General features: G+C 30.5%; 3 long non-coding RNA genes across 3 annotated transcripts; all 3 read right to left on the bottom strand.

The window, feature by feature from the left end:
* Positions 1-3,421: 3,421 nt before the first annotated feature.
* On the bottom strand, positions 3,422-3,885 carry LOC148772629 (uncharacterized). Its single transcript, XR_016032262.1, has 2 exons — positions 3,808-3,885; positions 3,422-3,668 (listed from the first exon to the last, which is right to left on the bottom strand). It is a non-coding gene; the product is annotated as an uncharacterized LOC148772629 (long non-coding RNA).
* Positions 3,886-6,113: 2,228 nt separating this feature from the next.
* Positions 6,114-6,890, bottom strand: LOC148772628 (uncharacterized). The gene is made up of 2 exons (XR_016032257.1): positions 6,661-6,890; positions 6,114-6,493 (listed from the first exon to the last, which is right to left on the bottom strand). It is a non-coding gene; the product is annotated as an uncharacterized LOC148772628 (long non-coding RNA).
* A 4,348-nt stretch (positions 6,891-11,238) lies between these two features.
* Positions 11,239-11,886, bottom strand: LOC148772627 (uncharacterized). Its single transcript, XR_016032255.1, has 2 exons — positions 11,785-11,886; positions 11,239-11,640 (listed from the first exon to the last, which is right to left on the bottom strand). It is a non-coding gene; the product is annotated as an uncharacterized LOC148772627 (long non-coding RNA).
* Positions 11,887-18,203: the final 6,317 nt, after the last annotated feature.

Raw genomic sequence — 18,203 nt, 5'->3', positions numbered from 1 at the left:
TTACATTTTATTAGAATAAATTGAATGAAACTTTCTATTAATTTAATACATATATAATGTATCAATAATATATTAAGGAAAAAAAATATATAATATATTAGGGCAATTTTGTATTTTGACTATTTGTGTAAATAAGCAAATAATATTTTAAATAAAAAAAGTGGTGTATGTATTTTTTAAATAATATATAAGTTTCCTAACAGCTTATTATTTATTTTAGAAATAAAAAATTTCTTAAAAAAAATTATCAAGCACTTTTTAATAGCTTATAAACTCTCGAACATCTTATAAAAAAATGAATATTAGGCGATATAAAGGTTTTCTTTTTTTTTTTTTTTTTTTTTTTTTGCAAAAACCCTACGTGTGATCTTAAATTGCCGAAAAACTCTTCAGGTTAAAAAAATTAGCAAGAATCCTTCTATGTAAATTAGTCAAAGTCAATAAGGCCTCTAACAATTTATCGCGCGAATTGTACGACTGGGGTTATATTTTGACCCAAAAAGACCAAAATACCCTTTAGGTTATAAAATTCAAAAATTATAGATTCACCCCGAATCTTATAATCCCCAAAAATAAAGTTATATCCAAAATTGCTGAATGATTTTTTATGCATATATAACTTTCAATAAAAACTTCTTTACATAGTTGACACAATCTCAAACTATTAAAAGAGAATATAATAAAAAATATAGGCATGGTAACACACTATATATATTGATGATAAAGTTCACAATTTTATATCCAAATCATTATTAGCAAATGGCTCGCTTCGCTATAGTCTCCTGCATTCTCTTCGCCCTTCTTTTTGTGATCGGTAAAATTTCTTACAATTCAGTCCCTGTAACATATTTTTTTTACATAACATTTAACCCCTCTGTTGTTTAAACTTTGTGTATGATCCCCTGTAGTTTGAATTTTGTGCATATAATTATCCCCTTGTACTTTTAATATAAGCACATAACCCCCCTATGGTATTCCATTTGGTAATTAATTTCATTGGGAAGAAGAAACTATTCAAAGTACAAAGGGGTTATGTGCTTATGTTAAAATACAGGGGGTCATGTGCACAACATTCAAACTACAAGGGGTTAAGTGCTATTTACCCTTTTTATAATATTCACTTTAATTTTGCAACGTTTTTTTTACTATGATAAATGGGAAAAAAAACAGTTTTCATCCCTCAAGTTTGTGCCGATTTTAGATTTGGTCCCCTATGTTAAAAAAAACACATTTGGTCCTTTATATTTCAAAAAGTCAACACGTTTAGTCCTTTTCGTCAATTTTCCGTTAACTAACGGTAAATTGACGAAAATGACCAAAAGTGTTAAATTATTGGAACATAAGGGACCAAATGTGTTTTTTTTGAGAACATGGGGGACCAAATGTGAAAACGGTGCAAACTTGAGGGTCTAAAACTATATTTTTCCTAATTTAATTGCATTATTAAGTTAGCTAATACTACATGATTAGTGCTATTAATTAATTAATCACGTACAATTGTGTGCGCAGTTGGGCAAATGGTGCAAGCCGAAAAAAGATGTATGGTTGGATTGGGCGATTGCGCCGGAAGGAGGTCGTGCGACGATCAATGTTGCACCAACTGTTGCCAACAGGTTTGCGTCGGGAATTTTACGGTGGCACTCAATCCGCGCGGTTATTGCGATTCCGTTGGTTATGGTTTTCAACGTCTTTGTTATTGCACTTACGATTGTGCTTGATAATTTTTCCTTTGTATTAAATTTACCAGAACAACAAAAAAAAGTACTTTCAATAAAGAAAATTGTAATATTTCACCAAACATATATGGGCAGTTACAAGTAGTTTAACATTGTGACCAACAATTATTCGAATAAATAATTGCTAATGGGAAAAATATAGTTTGGTCCTTCAAGTTGCGGTTATTTTACATTTGGTCCCCCATGTTCCAAAAAAACACATTTGGCCCTTCATGTTTCAATAATTACTAATGGAAAAAACACTTTTTGTGAACATAGAGTTACATAGGGGACCAATATGAAATAGATCCAAACTTGTGGGATGAAAACTGTAATTTTCCCTCATATCATTATTCTAATATATAATGGCTAACGGGAAAAATACAGTTTTGGTCCATCAAGTTTTCACTAAATTCATATTTGGCCCCCATGTTCTCAAAAAACACATTTGGTTTTATAGTTAAAAAAATCTACCCTTTTAGCCATTTTAGTCAATTTTCCGTTAGTACTAATGGAATCAAGCGTTTTACCATCACTGACTTAACTGACGGAGTAACGGTAAATTTATGAAAATGACCAAAAGTGTTCAATTGTTGAAAGATGAGAGACCAAATGTGAATTTTTTTTAACATGGGGGACCAAATTTGAAATTAGTGCAAACTTGAGGGGTGAAAACTGTAATTTTTCCAATTGCTAATTTATATATGAGAAGAACAAACTTATAGTTAGAAAAAACAAAAATAGTATCAAAATGGATCGTTATTTATTCGACAATAAATTTTTCGATAAATATATAATTGCTAATTCGAAAAAAAATTCATATCAAAGAGTTTCTTTCGTGTGCAGTTAGTTAGTTAGTTAACAGACATGAAGACAATAGCAATGGCTTTGAATTTGATCGACCGGAATAATGACACGGTCCCCCCGTAAACTATACCTAAATCATTTGCGCATACGGTTCGCTTCGTCGGCATCGATGTGGGACTTATAACAATTTCCCGAGCCTTCACATTTCTCCTTCCATGATAACTAACAACAATCAATCATTCATTAAAAAAAGGAAAAATAATTAATAAAATAAGTACGATGAAACGTAGTCCATTCATACCAATTTTAGTACTAAACACGGCCATCGTAACGATTAGTTGCACTATTGAATTGTTTTTCGATTTGGAGTTGTAGAATTCGCGTATTTGGCCACTATTATATATATATATATATATATATATATATATATATACACATCAATCTCTGGCAATTTTATTCTATAATCTAAGAGATTTTACATAATTGAAATTGAGAATAAATATACATGAAATATACTATACATCATAGTTGTTAATCACAAGTTAAAAAATAAATTATTTATCGATCTCCGACGACACAGGGTAAGTTGAATGCTCATATTATAAGAGTTAATTTTTGAAATTATTTGCTGTAATTATTATGAATCTTAGTGATTTTGGACCCCTTAATAATTAGGATTTTTCTTAATGAATCGACTATTCGGTTTTTATTAATTAGGAAAGTCGTAGGCACAATTGTGCGTTGCTATTTCGAAAGTCACCAGTCGACAGGTTTTGAAAATACTTATATATAATCGACTAATAGCAATCGAAATTTTAATTTTATGCGACATTAAATTTTATCGAGGAATATGTAATTATATATATATACATATATATATTAATTTTCATTACATTTTTTTTCTTCTCATTTGTGATCAGCAGTCGTGATAGCACTCGCAATAGCCGTAGGGCGCTCCAGGCTCGTCTTCGCCACACTCCGCAACGGCACTTGCTCCGTAAACATTGGCGCAGCTGTGTTGACATCTGAAGTTTCCGAGAATCGCACCACACGTACCAAAGGTGGTTGCGCATGTGTATTTGCTCGCCGAAGGGTTCGATGTGGGACCCGCACTAACAATTTCCCGACCTTCCACCATTTTGTTCACTGCAGCAATCATAATTCATCGAAAAAAAGAAAATTTACGTTGCAAATTCAAACGTTGCTTAAGACTGCGTCATCGGAAAAAAGAACAAATTATTGCATGGGTTTTCAATTAAAATTCAAACCGAGACGAAAATTTAACCTGAGACGAAGATAAGCGCGACGAGAATACACGACACCATAGCTGCATTGGCCATCTTGCTTAGAATTGATACGTGGAAAAAATTACAACTTTCGATGTATATAAGAATTGAATGCAAATGCTTCACTATATATAATGAACACATGATTTTATTTTAGTACGAAATATTTAGTAGTTATGAATATTAATTTGCAATAAATTAATAGTATGAAATAACGCTAATGACATATATTTTTTTTAATTAAATATGATCCTTCTTTAGCACAAAATCTTTAGTGATAATATAATGGGGGCTCTTTGAGAAAACTCCCTCACTACTTTTTTTAATGGAGAGAGACCCAAAATATTTTACTCAATTTGAGAAAAGCCCACACCCATTTTAGCTATTATGTTTTCCAGCTTTGCACCCGTCCGCCGGATCATCACTGGGTCACGCGCTCAGCGATTTTTTTTTTTTTTTGCCATTTTTTCCCGTCTTTTCTGTATCAGTTTCCTTAATCGACTATGAAGCATAGTCGATTAGCCTTAATCGACTATGCTTCATAGTCGATTAAGGTAATTATTTAATCTTTTAGTTTTTTTTTTTGTTTTTTTAATTTTTTTTTTATATCAGGTATATTAATCGACTATGATGTGAAACATAGTCGATAAAGAATCTGCTACTAAAAATAACAAAGCACAACTGCTAAAAAAATACAAAATCAACTATATATTACAAAAATGAAAAATATACAAATATTATAAATGATTTATACAATTGGAAACAATAAACAAAAAGTTAAAAAAAAAGTAAAAAAAATTGGAGTCGATCATTCTTAATCGACTGCCAGAGCATAGTCGATTAGCTTAATCGACTATGAACATGTACATAGTCGATTAAGATTTCAGCATGCGTGAAATTCTCTACCGGCGCCGTCCTCCGCCCGATCTACAAAAAAACCCTAAATATGTCTCCCCATCGTCACCACACCGCCGCCACAACACACCATCACCACCTTACTTTGACATTATGACGGTTTTTTATTACAAATAAATAAATAAAATCACAACTCGCACCACCAACCAAAGCAGAACCACCACCAATCAAAATCAGATTCCGGCGACCAAATCGACAATCTTATCTCTATTCGCCTCCGATGTAGCATACCTGGCATTCGAATTCAGAATTGCTATCAAAATCATTTATAATGTTTGATGGGTGCTTCATCTTCTTTCTTTCTCCATCTCCCGGCAGCGGCGGCGATAGTGGCAGAGAAGTCACGGAGAAAACAGAGGAAAAAAAACAAAGAAGAAGAGAAAAGAGAGAAGAAGAGAAACGTTGGAGCGTGCGGATGAAAAAATAAAAAATAAGATTAGGGATTTGAAAGAGTAATTTTGGAATTATGAAAATATCACATGGGTGGAATATTTATTAGCTAAGGGGATTTTCTCGAATTATTTTTGGAATGAGGTGTTTTCTTAACTCATTCCTAGATGATGAGGTTCTTGCTAATGATCCCATATAATGGACATAAATTTACATTTTATTTGAATATTATGGAGAAAAAGAAATATTGAGTCAGAATTTAATTATTAGTGACAATATAGCTGAAAAAATATATTTCTACTCAAAATCTAATTAAAAAAAGAAAAAAAAAAAGAAAGTATATATGGAGCTTATTTTCCCTTATTTAGAGTACGAAGGATCAATTATAAAGTTCATGATTTGGGTAATTATGGTCATCTCCTTAGGTACAGTCAAATTACGAAAAACCCCTTTTGTTTGGGTAATTACATCCACTCATCGAATATGAATTTTCTTACATATCTACCTTTATGGTGTTAAATTCAACAGAATCTTCCATATTTCAGAGAATATACTATAACTTGTACTCGTTTTATACAAAAATGCAGTTTCTAATGCACCACAATCTGACATTTACGAGCCAAGAGACACGTCTTATAATTATCTTGTTTCAAAACGTGGAGCTCGAACATGGTAAAACATGTACAAACTGGAGAATATTTTACATAATCTAGAAGATTCCACTAAATTTGGTACGACAATGGTGAACGTGTAAGAATATTCATAATTGAGGAGTGATTGTAATTACTCAAATACAAAGGGTTTTTTCGTAATTTTTACCTCTAGCGGTAGCCGTAATTTACCCCTAAAAAATACAAATTATATCTAATTATTTTTTTACATTTAATTGCCACTATTTTTTGAACTACTTCCCTTCAATTTTCACCGTAGATGTATACGGTATACTAAATCGGCAAGATTTTAACTACGCGAGGGATTATCAACATCGTAATGCAATAAGTTTGACAATATAGAATGGTATATTTTTTATTCACGAATTTATATAAGTTCTAAAATCGATAATTATTTATGCGACGTTACATTTTCTCGATGGATATGTAATAATATTATTATCATTTTTTTTTTCATTTTTGATGCGTCAGCAGTCATAGAAGCATATGCAATAGCCATAGGGCGCTCCAGGTTCCTCTCCGCTACATTCCGCAAAAGCACTTGGTCCATAACCATTGGCGCAACTGTACTGACATCTAAAATTTCTGAGAATTGCACCGCACTTCCCTAAGTCGGTTATGCATGTGCGTTTGCTTCCCGAAGGCGCCAGTGTGGGACCCGAACTAACAATTTCCCGACATTCCACCATTTGATCCCCTTCTTTGTTAACTGCAATCATTATTCATCGGAAAAAAATGAATTAGGTCACAAATTTAAACATTTGTTAAGATTACGTCACATGTGTATATGTTCGAAAATTTATAAGCATTGCAAGAAATTGTTGTATATATATATATATATATATACACATATTAATCTTGAGGGACAAATCTTACCTAAGGCGAAAATAAGAACAAGGAAAACGAAGAAGCTCTTAGTACCAAACATGGCCATCTTGACAATTTCTTCGATTCGGAGTTGTAATGGTGTTTTTTGTAACGAAATTAAAATTATTCGATTCGTAGTTGTAATGGTGGTTTTTGTTACGAAACTGAAATTTATTAGATTTGGAGTTGTAATGGTGGTTTTTGTTACGAAACGAAATTTATTCGATTTGGAGTTGTAGAATTTATGTATGTGACTACTATTATATATATATATGTATGTCAATTTACTTTTTACTGCTACGATTTACATAATATTATTTTTAAATTCTCAGTATATAGATAAAATATAAACATCAGATTTGTTATCCACAAGTTTAGAAACAAATGCTATTATATAAATCTCTGGCAATAGTTCTAAAGTAATTATCTATGTGCTGGAATAGATTATGAGGATTAGTTGAAACTATTATATAATAAGAATTCTTTAAAATTCTTTGGTGTAATATTATAATGATATAATCATAATAATATTTCTCTTAATACGCCTGCGTTTGGATTAAATGATTTGAAATGACGTCACTCATTAGATATAAACCAAAATATTACATAACTTGGATTAATATTTAGATTGATTTGAATAATGTGCCAAATCCATATAAATTAGTATCAAAATTATTAAATTGGGTGAATGGCATATAAAAAAAAAAATACATCCCCTTGTTTTTTATTCACAATACCCCTCAAAATATAATTTCAAGAAATTACAACTATCCCCATATGGTTAAATTATATATAAAAAAAAATCCTTCATGTTTGGTTGATTACAACCACCACTTAACTATGAATCGTCTTACACGTCCACTCTTGCGATGTCAAATTTAGTGGAATCTTTTAGATTATATAGAATATTCTCCAATTTGTACCCGTTTTAGCTCATTCGAGCTCCACATTTTGAAACAAGATGATCACAAGATGTGTCTATTGGCTTGTAAATATCAGATTGTGGTGCATCAGAAACTGTATTTTTGCACAAAACGAGTATATATTATAGAACATTCCACTGAATCTAGAAGATTATGTTGAATTTGACACCATAAGGATGGACGTGTAAGAAGACTCACAGTTGAGGGGGCGGTTGTAAATACTCAAACATGAAGGGTTTTTTCGTAATTTGACCATACCTCAGGAATGTGACCGTAATTTACACTTTATATTTAAGGCGAACAAAAGTAGAACTTTCCGAATTCCGCCAATTCTAATCCGAAATTTCCAATTTTAGAACAGGTTTTTTCATTAAAACACTCATTTTAAGAAATGTCATTTTAATTTCAACTAATAAAAATTCTTGAAGATTTCTTATAACAAATGGTATTTAAAAATGTTTATTGCATTAACTATGCAAATCTAAACATACAATCTTTCACTATATTAAGAATGTATATATAGAACAAAAACTCTCAATTTATTAATTTTCACAATCATGAAAGCAAACGCATAGTTTCGGAACACCGGGAAAAGTGGATTGGCAAAACCCTTGCGGCGGAGCAACCGAACGCGGCCAGTGTTCCATGCACGCGTGATTACACTTAGCGTCGTTGAATCTTTCTGTGCATTCACCGAGACCACTTTCACAGGTTTTAGCCTTCTTTACCGGAAACAAACTAGGGTTTGTGATGTCCCGACTTCCAATCTGCTTGCTTCCACCATTATTTTCCCCGTGTTTATACCTGCATCGATCGATCCATTCGTTCGTAAAATCGATACGAAGAAGAAAAAAAAAAGTCGAATTAATTAGATGAACGAATGTAAAATAGTGTCATATTATATAACGTCAGTTAATTAATGAAATGCATGCATCCGTTTAATATAAATAAATAAAATCATCTTAGGCGATTAAAAAATAAACTTATGTCGTCGATCTCTCGATCTTCGGACGATCAATTGGTTAATTAGTCAAAATATTTGGGGAGAAAAACTATTACCTAATGCAAAAATGAGAGCAAATAGAAACTATCATCTTGTGAATAATTAGTTATAAAATTAAATATTAGGGTTTTAGAGTTATATATCGTTTGTATATATATATATATATATATATATATATATATATATATATATATATATATATATATATATATATATATATATATATATATATATATATATATATATATATATGTACATGAATGTTATTTTATTTTAGTATTTATAGGCGAACATTTGATTTGATTCCTTAGAAATTTTAATAGATTTTTGCAAGTAAATCACTTAGATTTTATGACATTTTAATATATCAGATTTGTTAATTCCAAATTGTAGGAAAAATATAATTATAACAAGTTACCATTAGTGAGATAATGAGCATTTCAGATTTTAATTACTGGAATTTATTATAAAATTTACTTGAATTCATAATTTAATTACTCGAATTTATTAGAAAAAATTATCGGAGATGGTTTGTGTAGTCGTCGATCGACGATTTATTCTCGAGAGTACTCTACATGTATATTATTGGATTAAAATCAATTTCAGTTGACATAAAATACATGGTACGCTAAACAATTTCAAATTGGATAACATTTATTAATTATTATTGATAATTATATTTAAAATAATATAATGTCGGAGAGTTTCTTTGGTGGCCGGGCGGGCAGTTAATCGCAGTCGTGATAGCAGTAACAATGTCTATGTTTTGCACCGATAGGGACAATACACCCCCCGCGTGAATCGTGTCCATATTCTTTGGCGCATTTTAATAAACATCTCCATTCCGGTAAAAAGTAGCCGCACTGACCTTCATCGTACGAGCATACATGATAATTTCCCAGTTGAGATGTGGGGCCCGCACTAACAACTTCCCGAGCGTCCGCCATTTCTCCTTCTATGATAACTGCAACCATTAATTCATTTCCATCGGAAAAAAAAACAAAGTTAAAGCACGATAAATCTAATTATATCTTTCCATTATTTATAATTTCTTCCAATGTATATATATATACATCTCGTGACAAATTGAAATGAAAAACGATAAAAAAAAAAAAAAGAAAAAAAAATCTCGTTCGACATTTCTTACCTAAGGCGAAAATGAGAACAAAGAGAACGACGAAGCTCTTAGTACTGAACATTGCCATCTTGTGAATAATTAGTTTATAATATTAAATATTATGGTTTTAGAGTTATATATCGTTTGTATATGTATATGTACATGAATGTTATTTTATTTTAGTATTTATAGGTGAACATTTATTTGATTTGATTCCTTAGAAATTTTAATAGATTTTTGCAAGTAAAATCACTTAGATTTTATGACATTTTAATATCAGATTTGTTAATTCCAAATTGCAGGAAAAATATAATTATAACAAGTTACCGTTAGTGAGATAATGAGCATTTCAGATTTTAATTACTGGAATTCATAATTTAATTACTAGAATTTATTAGAAAAAAAAATTTATCGGAGATGGTTTGTGTAGTTGTCGATCGACGATTTATTTTCGAGAGTGTATTCCATTTGGTAAATAATCTCATTGGGAAGAAGAAATTATTCAAAGTACAAAGGGGTTATGTGCTTATATTGAAATACAGGGGGTCAATTGACAGAGTAACGGTAAATTGATGAAAATGACCAAAAGTGTTCAATTGTTGAAAGATGATGGACCAAATGTTTTTTTTTTTGTGAACATGAGGAACCAAATTTGAAATTAGTGCAAACTTAGAGGGTGAAAACTGTAATTTTTCCAATTGCTAATTTATATATGGGAAGAACAAACTCATAATTAGAAAAAAAAAAAAACAAAAATAGTTTCAAAATGGATCGTTATTTATTCGACGATAAATTTTCGATAAATATATATAATTGCTAATTCGAAAACAATTTCATATCAAAGAGTTTCTTTTGCGTGCAGTTAGTTAGTTAATAGACATGAAGACAATAGCAATGGCTTTGATTTTGATCGACTGGAATAATGATACGGTCGCACGTAAACTTGTAGAGGCAACGGACTTGAAATCTCGATTCTGAAAATTCTATACCTATGCGCATACGACTCGCTTTGTCCGCATCGATGTGGGACGACTAACAATTTCCCGAGCCTTCACCATTTCTCCTTCCATGCTAACTAACAACAATCAATCATCCATTAAAAAAGGAAAAATAAAATTAATAAAATAAGTACGATGAAACGCACTCCAATTTTAGTACTGAACACGGCCATCGTAACGATTAGTTGCACTATTGAATTGTTTTTCGATTTGGAGTTGTAGAATTTGCGTGATTGGCCACTATTATATATACATCGAAATCTATTTTATTCTATAATCGAAGATATTTTACATAATTGAATTTGCGAATAAATATGCATGAAATATTCTATATACATCAGATATGTTAATCAAAAGTTAAAAAATAAATTATTTTATCGATCTCCGACGAGTCGACGACACTGGGCAAGTTGAATGCTCATATTATAAGAGTTAATTTTTGAAATTATTCGCTGTAATTATTATGAATATTAGTGAATTTGGACCCTTTAATGAGGATTTTTCTTAATGATTCGACTATTCGGTTTTTATTAATTAAGAAAGTCGTAGGGACAATTGTGCGTTGCTATTTCGAAAGTCACCAGTCGAAAGGCTTTGAAAATACTTATAATTGACAATAACAATTGAAAATTTAATTTTACGCGACACTAAATTTTCTCGAGGAATATGTAATTATGTATATTAATTTTCATTACATTTGTTTTCTTCTCATTTGTGATCAGCAGTCGTGATAGCACTCGCAATAGCCGTAGGGCGCTCCAGGCTCGTCTTCGCCACACTCCGCAACAGCACTTGCTCCGTAAACATTGGCGCAGCTGTGTTGACATCTGAAGTTTCCGAGAATCGCACCACACGTGCCAAAGGTGGTTGCGCATGTGTATTTGCTCGCCGAAGGGTTCGATGTGGGACCCGCACTAACAATTTCCCGACCTTCCACCATTTTGTTCACTGCAGCAGCCAGCAATCATAATTCATCGAAAAAAGAAAAAAATTACGTTGCAAATTCAAACGTTGCTCAAGATTGCGTCATCGGAAAAAAAAAATTATTGCATAGTTTTTCAATTAAAATTCAACCCGAGACGAAAATTTAACCTGAGACGAAAATAAGGGCGACGAGAATACACGACACCATAGCTGCATTGGCCATCTTGCTAAGAATTGATAAATGGAAGAATTACAACTTTGGATGTATACAAAGAATTGAATGCAAATACTTCACTATATATAATGAGCACATATGATTTTATTTTAGTACGAAATCTTTAGTAGTTATGAATATTAATTTGCAATAAATTAATAGTATGAAATAACGTTAATTACGTAATTTTTTTAATTAAATATGATCCTTCTTTAGCACAAAATCTTTAGTAATAGTACAAGGTACATACATTTGCATTTTATTGGAATGTTATGGGAAAAAATATTGAGTCAGAATTAATTAATTATTAGTGAAAATATAGCTGAAAAAAATATATTTCTACTCAAAATCTAATTAAAATAAGAAAAAAATAAGGGAAAATTTGCTAGACACCCCTTATTTTGGACTTATATAGGTAGAGATTCTAGTTGTTAGATGAATATAGACATAGGTCATTTGACTCAAAAAAATAATATAAATAAAATAAAATAATTAGTGTATAGACATAATCGCCCTCAATTAATAAGAAAACAAATCTCATATATCTTCTCTCTCCAATCTCACATTTCTCTCACTCTATATTTAATTTCTGATCTCTTTCTCTCCCTCTGTGTCTCACGCCTTTCTCCCTCTCTCGAGCTTCTCTGTTTTTTTTTCTTTTTCTTTTTCTTTACTTTTTTGATAAAGAAATATCATAGAGAAGGAAAAAAAATAGGGATCTTTTTATATTATGAGATGATTTCTTGGTGGAATAATTAAAGAGGACAACAAAAATTCAGAAATTCAAAAATCATAGCCAAAATTCACATTGTGTCTCCCGTATGTAGAACCTTCCCATCATTTTTGTTGTTAGCAATTTTCGTTTGCAGGTTGGTTTAACTTCGTTTGTTGTTTGAAGAATTGCGTTTGATGTTGAGATTCGATTCCTCTGGTTTACAATTTGCAAGGTATGTCTTAAGTTACAGTTTGCAAATTGTTGCATAAACAATTTTTTTGTTAATGTTTGTAATGATGCTGATTTTTTTTTTATTTTTTTTCAGTTTGCTGTTTGCATTTGGCGAAGTCATATGTAGTTTATTGCTTGCAATTCAATAATGCAAGTTTTGCTGAATGTTTTTCTTCAGTTTGTTGTTTGCATTTGGCGAAGTCATAGGTAATTTTTTGTTTGTAATTCAGTAATACAAATTATGAAAAAAAAATTCAGTTTGCTGTTTGCATTTGGCGAAATCATACATATGTATTTTGTTGTTTGCAATTCAATAATATATAATTTAATTTTCAGTTTGCTATTTGCAGTTCGCGGAGTCATAGGGGTCGCAGTTCCCGGATCATAGGCGGTGGTGGGGCTGCGGTGGCGTTTTTAGAGTATGAGTTTGTAAAATAAATTGTATATTTTTGTTATGAATTAATTTATTTGTTTTATTTAATATTTGGAAGAGAGATGTTTGAGAAATTTTTTTGATTGAGAGATTTTTTGGGATTTGATTTGATTAAATTAAGCGTATTTTTGCCATAATAAATATTATTAATTTATTAATACATTAAATTTTGACTTGGTTTACACACATACATTATAATATAGAGGGACCTATAGCAAATTGCCCCAAATAATAAATCAAAGTATATATGGAGCTTATTTTCCCTTATTTAGAGTAGGCAGGATCAATTATAAAGTTCATGATTTGGGTAATTATGGTCATCCCATTTGGTACAGTCAAATTACGAAAAATCCTTCTTGTTTGGGTAATTACAACCACCCATCGACTATGAATTTTCTTACATGTCTACCTTTATGGTGTCTAATTCAACAGAATCTTCCATATTTCAGGGAATATACTATAGCTTGTACTCGTTGTATGCAAAAATGCAGTTTCTAATGCACCACAATCTGACATTTACGAGCCAAGAGACACGTCTTATAATTATCTTGTTTCAGAATGTGGAGCTCGAACGGGATAAAACATGTACAAATTGGAGAATATTCCACATAATCTAGAAGATTTCACTAAATTTGACACGGCAATGGTGAACGTATAAGAATATTCATAGTTTATGGGATGATTGTAATTACCAAAATATAAAAAGTTTTTTTATAATTTAACCTTACCTCTAGGCGTAGGCGTAATTTACCCCTAAAAAAATATAAATTATATCTAACTATTTTTTACATTTAATTGCCACTATTTTTTGAACTACTTCCTTTCAATTGTCATCGTAGATGTATACGGTATACTAAATCGGCAAGATTTTAACTACGCGAGGGATTATCAATACCGTAATGCAATAAGTTCGATAATATAGAATGGTATATTTTTTATTCACGAATTTATATAAGTTTTAAAATCGATAATTTATTTATGTGACGTTACATTTTCTCGACGGATATGTAATTATATTATTTTTATTATATTTATATTGTTATTACATTTTTTATGCGTCAGCAGTCATGGAAGCATATGCAATAGCCATAGGGCGCTCCAGGTTCGTCTTCGCTACACTCCGGAAAAGTACTTTGTCCATAACCATTGGCGCAACTGAATTGACTTTTAAAATTTCTGAGAAATGCACCGCACTTCCCTAAGTTATGCATGTGCGTTTGCTTCCCAAAGGCGCCAGTGTGGGACCCGGACTAACAATTTCCCGACTTTCCACCATTTGATCCCCTTCTTTGTTAACTGCAATCATTATTCATCGAAAAAAGTATATTAGGTCACAAATTTAAACATTTCTTAAGATTACGTCACATGTGTATATGTTCGAAAATTTATAAGCATTGCAAGAAATTGTAGTGTATATATATAGGGACTATTAGTGAGAACCCCCTCTAGCATTTTTTAATAAGGTTAGATCCAGTCCCTTTTTCATTATTAGTGATAGATCCAACTTTTCTATTATTCCAAATTTACCCTCCCTCCTATTCATTTCCATTACTATAATATATACTAGTAATTGTACCCGTGCGATGCACGGGACAACAAATTGCATTGTTTTGATGTTGTAAGAATATAAACAAACGTTTGATGTATCGTATGATCAAAATTCTATTATACTGGAACATTATTAAGTATACTACACACAAAAAAAAAGGACATAACTTTACTGTTGAATAATTTTCTAAATGAATTGAATCAGCTAATACCAGTAGATTGAAAATTTAAACCAGGAAAAAAATCATCAATTATGTCTTTCATGTTGAGTTTAAAAGTAATTAGATTTAATAACTAAGTTAACATAATCAAAACTAAACTATCGACAACATACCATCGTAAAAGGCCATCTATACATCTTGCATCGGAACTAAGCCATTCTCCACTGCCTCATTTTAAGGCTGTTTTGCCACTGGAATTAACAATTGGAAAATTAAGAAACAAAAATAAATACAAACAATAAATTAAATATCGCATACAAACAATAAGTCTTGAAGGTCAACTTCCAATAGCTTGTGGCTCCGCCCATTTTTGGTTAATTTTCTCAAATCATCCCTTTTAATAACATGTCCAATAACATATAAAATGAAATAATTGTTATACATAAAATTTGAAAACTTTGGTATAAATTAATGAAACACATAATTTAACAAAATGAAATTACCTATAAACCATGATGGAAAAAGATGTAAACTAATTGTCACACAGTCAATAGGATGAAGAAGAAGATAAGAAACAAAATCTAAACTCGGGTTACCAAAAGAAGAAGCATTAGGTAGGGAAGAAATAAAATTCAAATGTTGCAGATATTCTGTAAAACGATGTCACAAAATTCGCTAGGGATGAAAATCAGATTTATTTACCCTTTTCTGTAAAAATCGAAAATCAGATTATTATAAATAATATCTAGGAGAATTTGATGAAAATCGATAATAATATTTAAAATAATATTTAGGAGATAAAAATTTGATAAAAAATAGAAAATAATATTTCAAATAATGTTAATGAGATATAAGTTGATAAAATATGAAAATAATAATTAGAATAATATTTAGGAGATAAAATATGATTAAAATCATTCCGTAATAACTCCAATTCCACATTCATACCACTCCTCGGTATTATATTGAACCATATAGGTTTTCTTGATTGCTTCAAGCGTATATTGACCAAACTGATGAATTGTAGTATAAAGATGTTTAGGTATGTTTCTACATAAATAATCTTTAGCGCATATAAGATCCTTTTCAATTAATAGTTTGATTAAGTTAGGTGTCTCAGAAAAAAGTTGAAAATTATATTTAAAATTATAGTTAGGAGATATAAATTTGATAAAATTAAAAAAAAATATGATTTATAATAATATTTAGGAGATAAAAATTTGATAAAAATAAAAAATAATATTTAGGAGACAAAAATCTGATAAAAATAAAAAATAATATTTAAAATAATATTTAGGGGATACAAATATGATAAAATTCGAAAATAATATTTAAAATAACATTAAGGAGATAAAAATTTGATAGAAATTGAAAAAAAAAATTACAAATATGACATTAGGGTTTCTTAGGGTTGCCCTAGCGTTTCTTTCTTTTATATATATATATATATATATATATATATATATATATATATATATATATATATATATATATATATATATATATATATATATATATATATATATATATATATATATATATATATATATATATATATATATATATATATATATATATATATATATTTATATATTAATTATAATATTCATTTATTTATTTTAAAAAATAACTATTTTAAAAAAAACTGTTTTTTAAATATATTATTTTCCTTATTTTTTTTAATTCTTTTTTTTTTTTTTTTAGTTTTTGGTTTTTCAAATCGACTATTAAATATTCGAAAACAACTATTTTTCTTTGAAATAAACTATAATTTTTTTGGCTCAATTTTCTTCGTAATCAACTATAAAATTGCTAAAAACAACTATTTTTTTGTTTCTTTATTTCCCGAAGCAACTACAAGAAACTTGTAAAACGGCTACAAAAATTAGTGGTTTACAAGAAACTTGTAAAACGACTACAAAAAGTAGTTGTTTTCAATAGCAGGCGTACCAAATAAAATCAACTACAAATTAATAATCTCGATCATAAAAAAATCAAAATCAACGACAAAATTGTCGAAATCAACTATAAAATTATTGAAATCAACTACAAAAATCGAAAACAACTATACTTTATCTAAATCAACCACAAAATAAAAACCCCAATTTCATTGAAAACTGAGTACGAGCTTCGTGAAATCAAACGATGTCGTTTCGAAGAGCTTTTGTTAGTGTGTTATGGATGTCAGGGTTCCTGCGCCGCCGTCTCAGCCGCTCCACATCTTCGACCTACCAATCACTCTCAAGTGGAGCAAGGACAAAAACCTTCTGGTGTCATCCGCCAATTACCAATCCACCACATCAGATCGCCGCCGAAGAAGCCTACAACGTTGTTCCATGCCCTCCCTCTTTAAGATGTTGTCGGGTAGTCTGTGTAATCTCCGCCGTTGTCGCGCCGCCAATCCTCGTCTTGGGAGATGGGGATGTCGAGAAGGTGGTGGGGAGCGGTGGCAAATGAGAGGCGGCTGGGCAGAGATGGGGATCGATGGCAAGGAAGAGAAAGGAAGAGAAGCGAGATGGTAGGGGAGAGAAGCGAGAGAGGTGACGGCTAGTGGAATTAAAAATGAAGAATGGAATAGAGAAATAGGGTTTGGTGTTTTTATGTAGTAATTTAAGGGTAATATAGACATACCATATAAAATTTGTATTTATGCTAAATTAAAATATGAATACGGGGGGTTCTCACTAATATGCAAAATGAGGGTATATCCATCCTAATATAATCAAATGTTTTAGGGGGTTTCACTAATTATCCCATATATATATATATATATATATATATATATATATATATATATATATATATATATATATATATATATACACTACAATTTCTTGGGGAATACGATGCTACACCCGGTGATTTTCACCGGGTAGTTCTCTTCTTGACATGTGTCCTTTTTAATTTATTTTATAATTATATTTCTAAAATCCCATGGGCCATAACTGAACCCGTAGTGGGAATCTTATCAATTAGGGTACCTAGTTATATTCACCAGGTGTAGCATCGTTATTTCCCAATTTCTTGCTATGCTTATAAATTTTCGAACATATACACATGTAAGGGTTAAGATCTCTATTACCAAGTATCTCGATGAGGGCAAGACGTAATTTTTATAAATAAATTTACCGGGTTTAATTGGGTCATTTTTGCGATTCTATTAAGACGCGTAATAAATATTGTCACGATATAACCAGTCTGTTATGACGGTTTATATAAAAACGTCATATTTGTTATTTTTTCAGAATTAATAGAATAAGTAAAAATAAAATATCCAACTAGTTA

This window comes from Erythranthe guttata, chromosome 1 (genome assembly GCF_056151865.1).
Source record: "Erythranthe guttata isolate IM_541 chromosome 1, IM_541, whole genome shotgun sequence".
In the NCBI taxonomy this organism is placed as follows: domain Eukaryota; kingdom Viridiplantae; phylum Streptophyta; class Magnoliopsida; order Lamiales; family Phrymaceae; genus Erythranthe; species Erythranthe guttata.
Note: the sequence above shows the minus strand (reverse complement) of the source record. Positions and strands in the feature narration are given on the sequence as shown.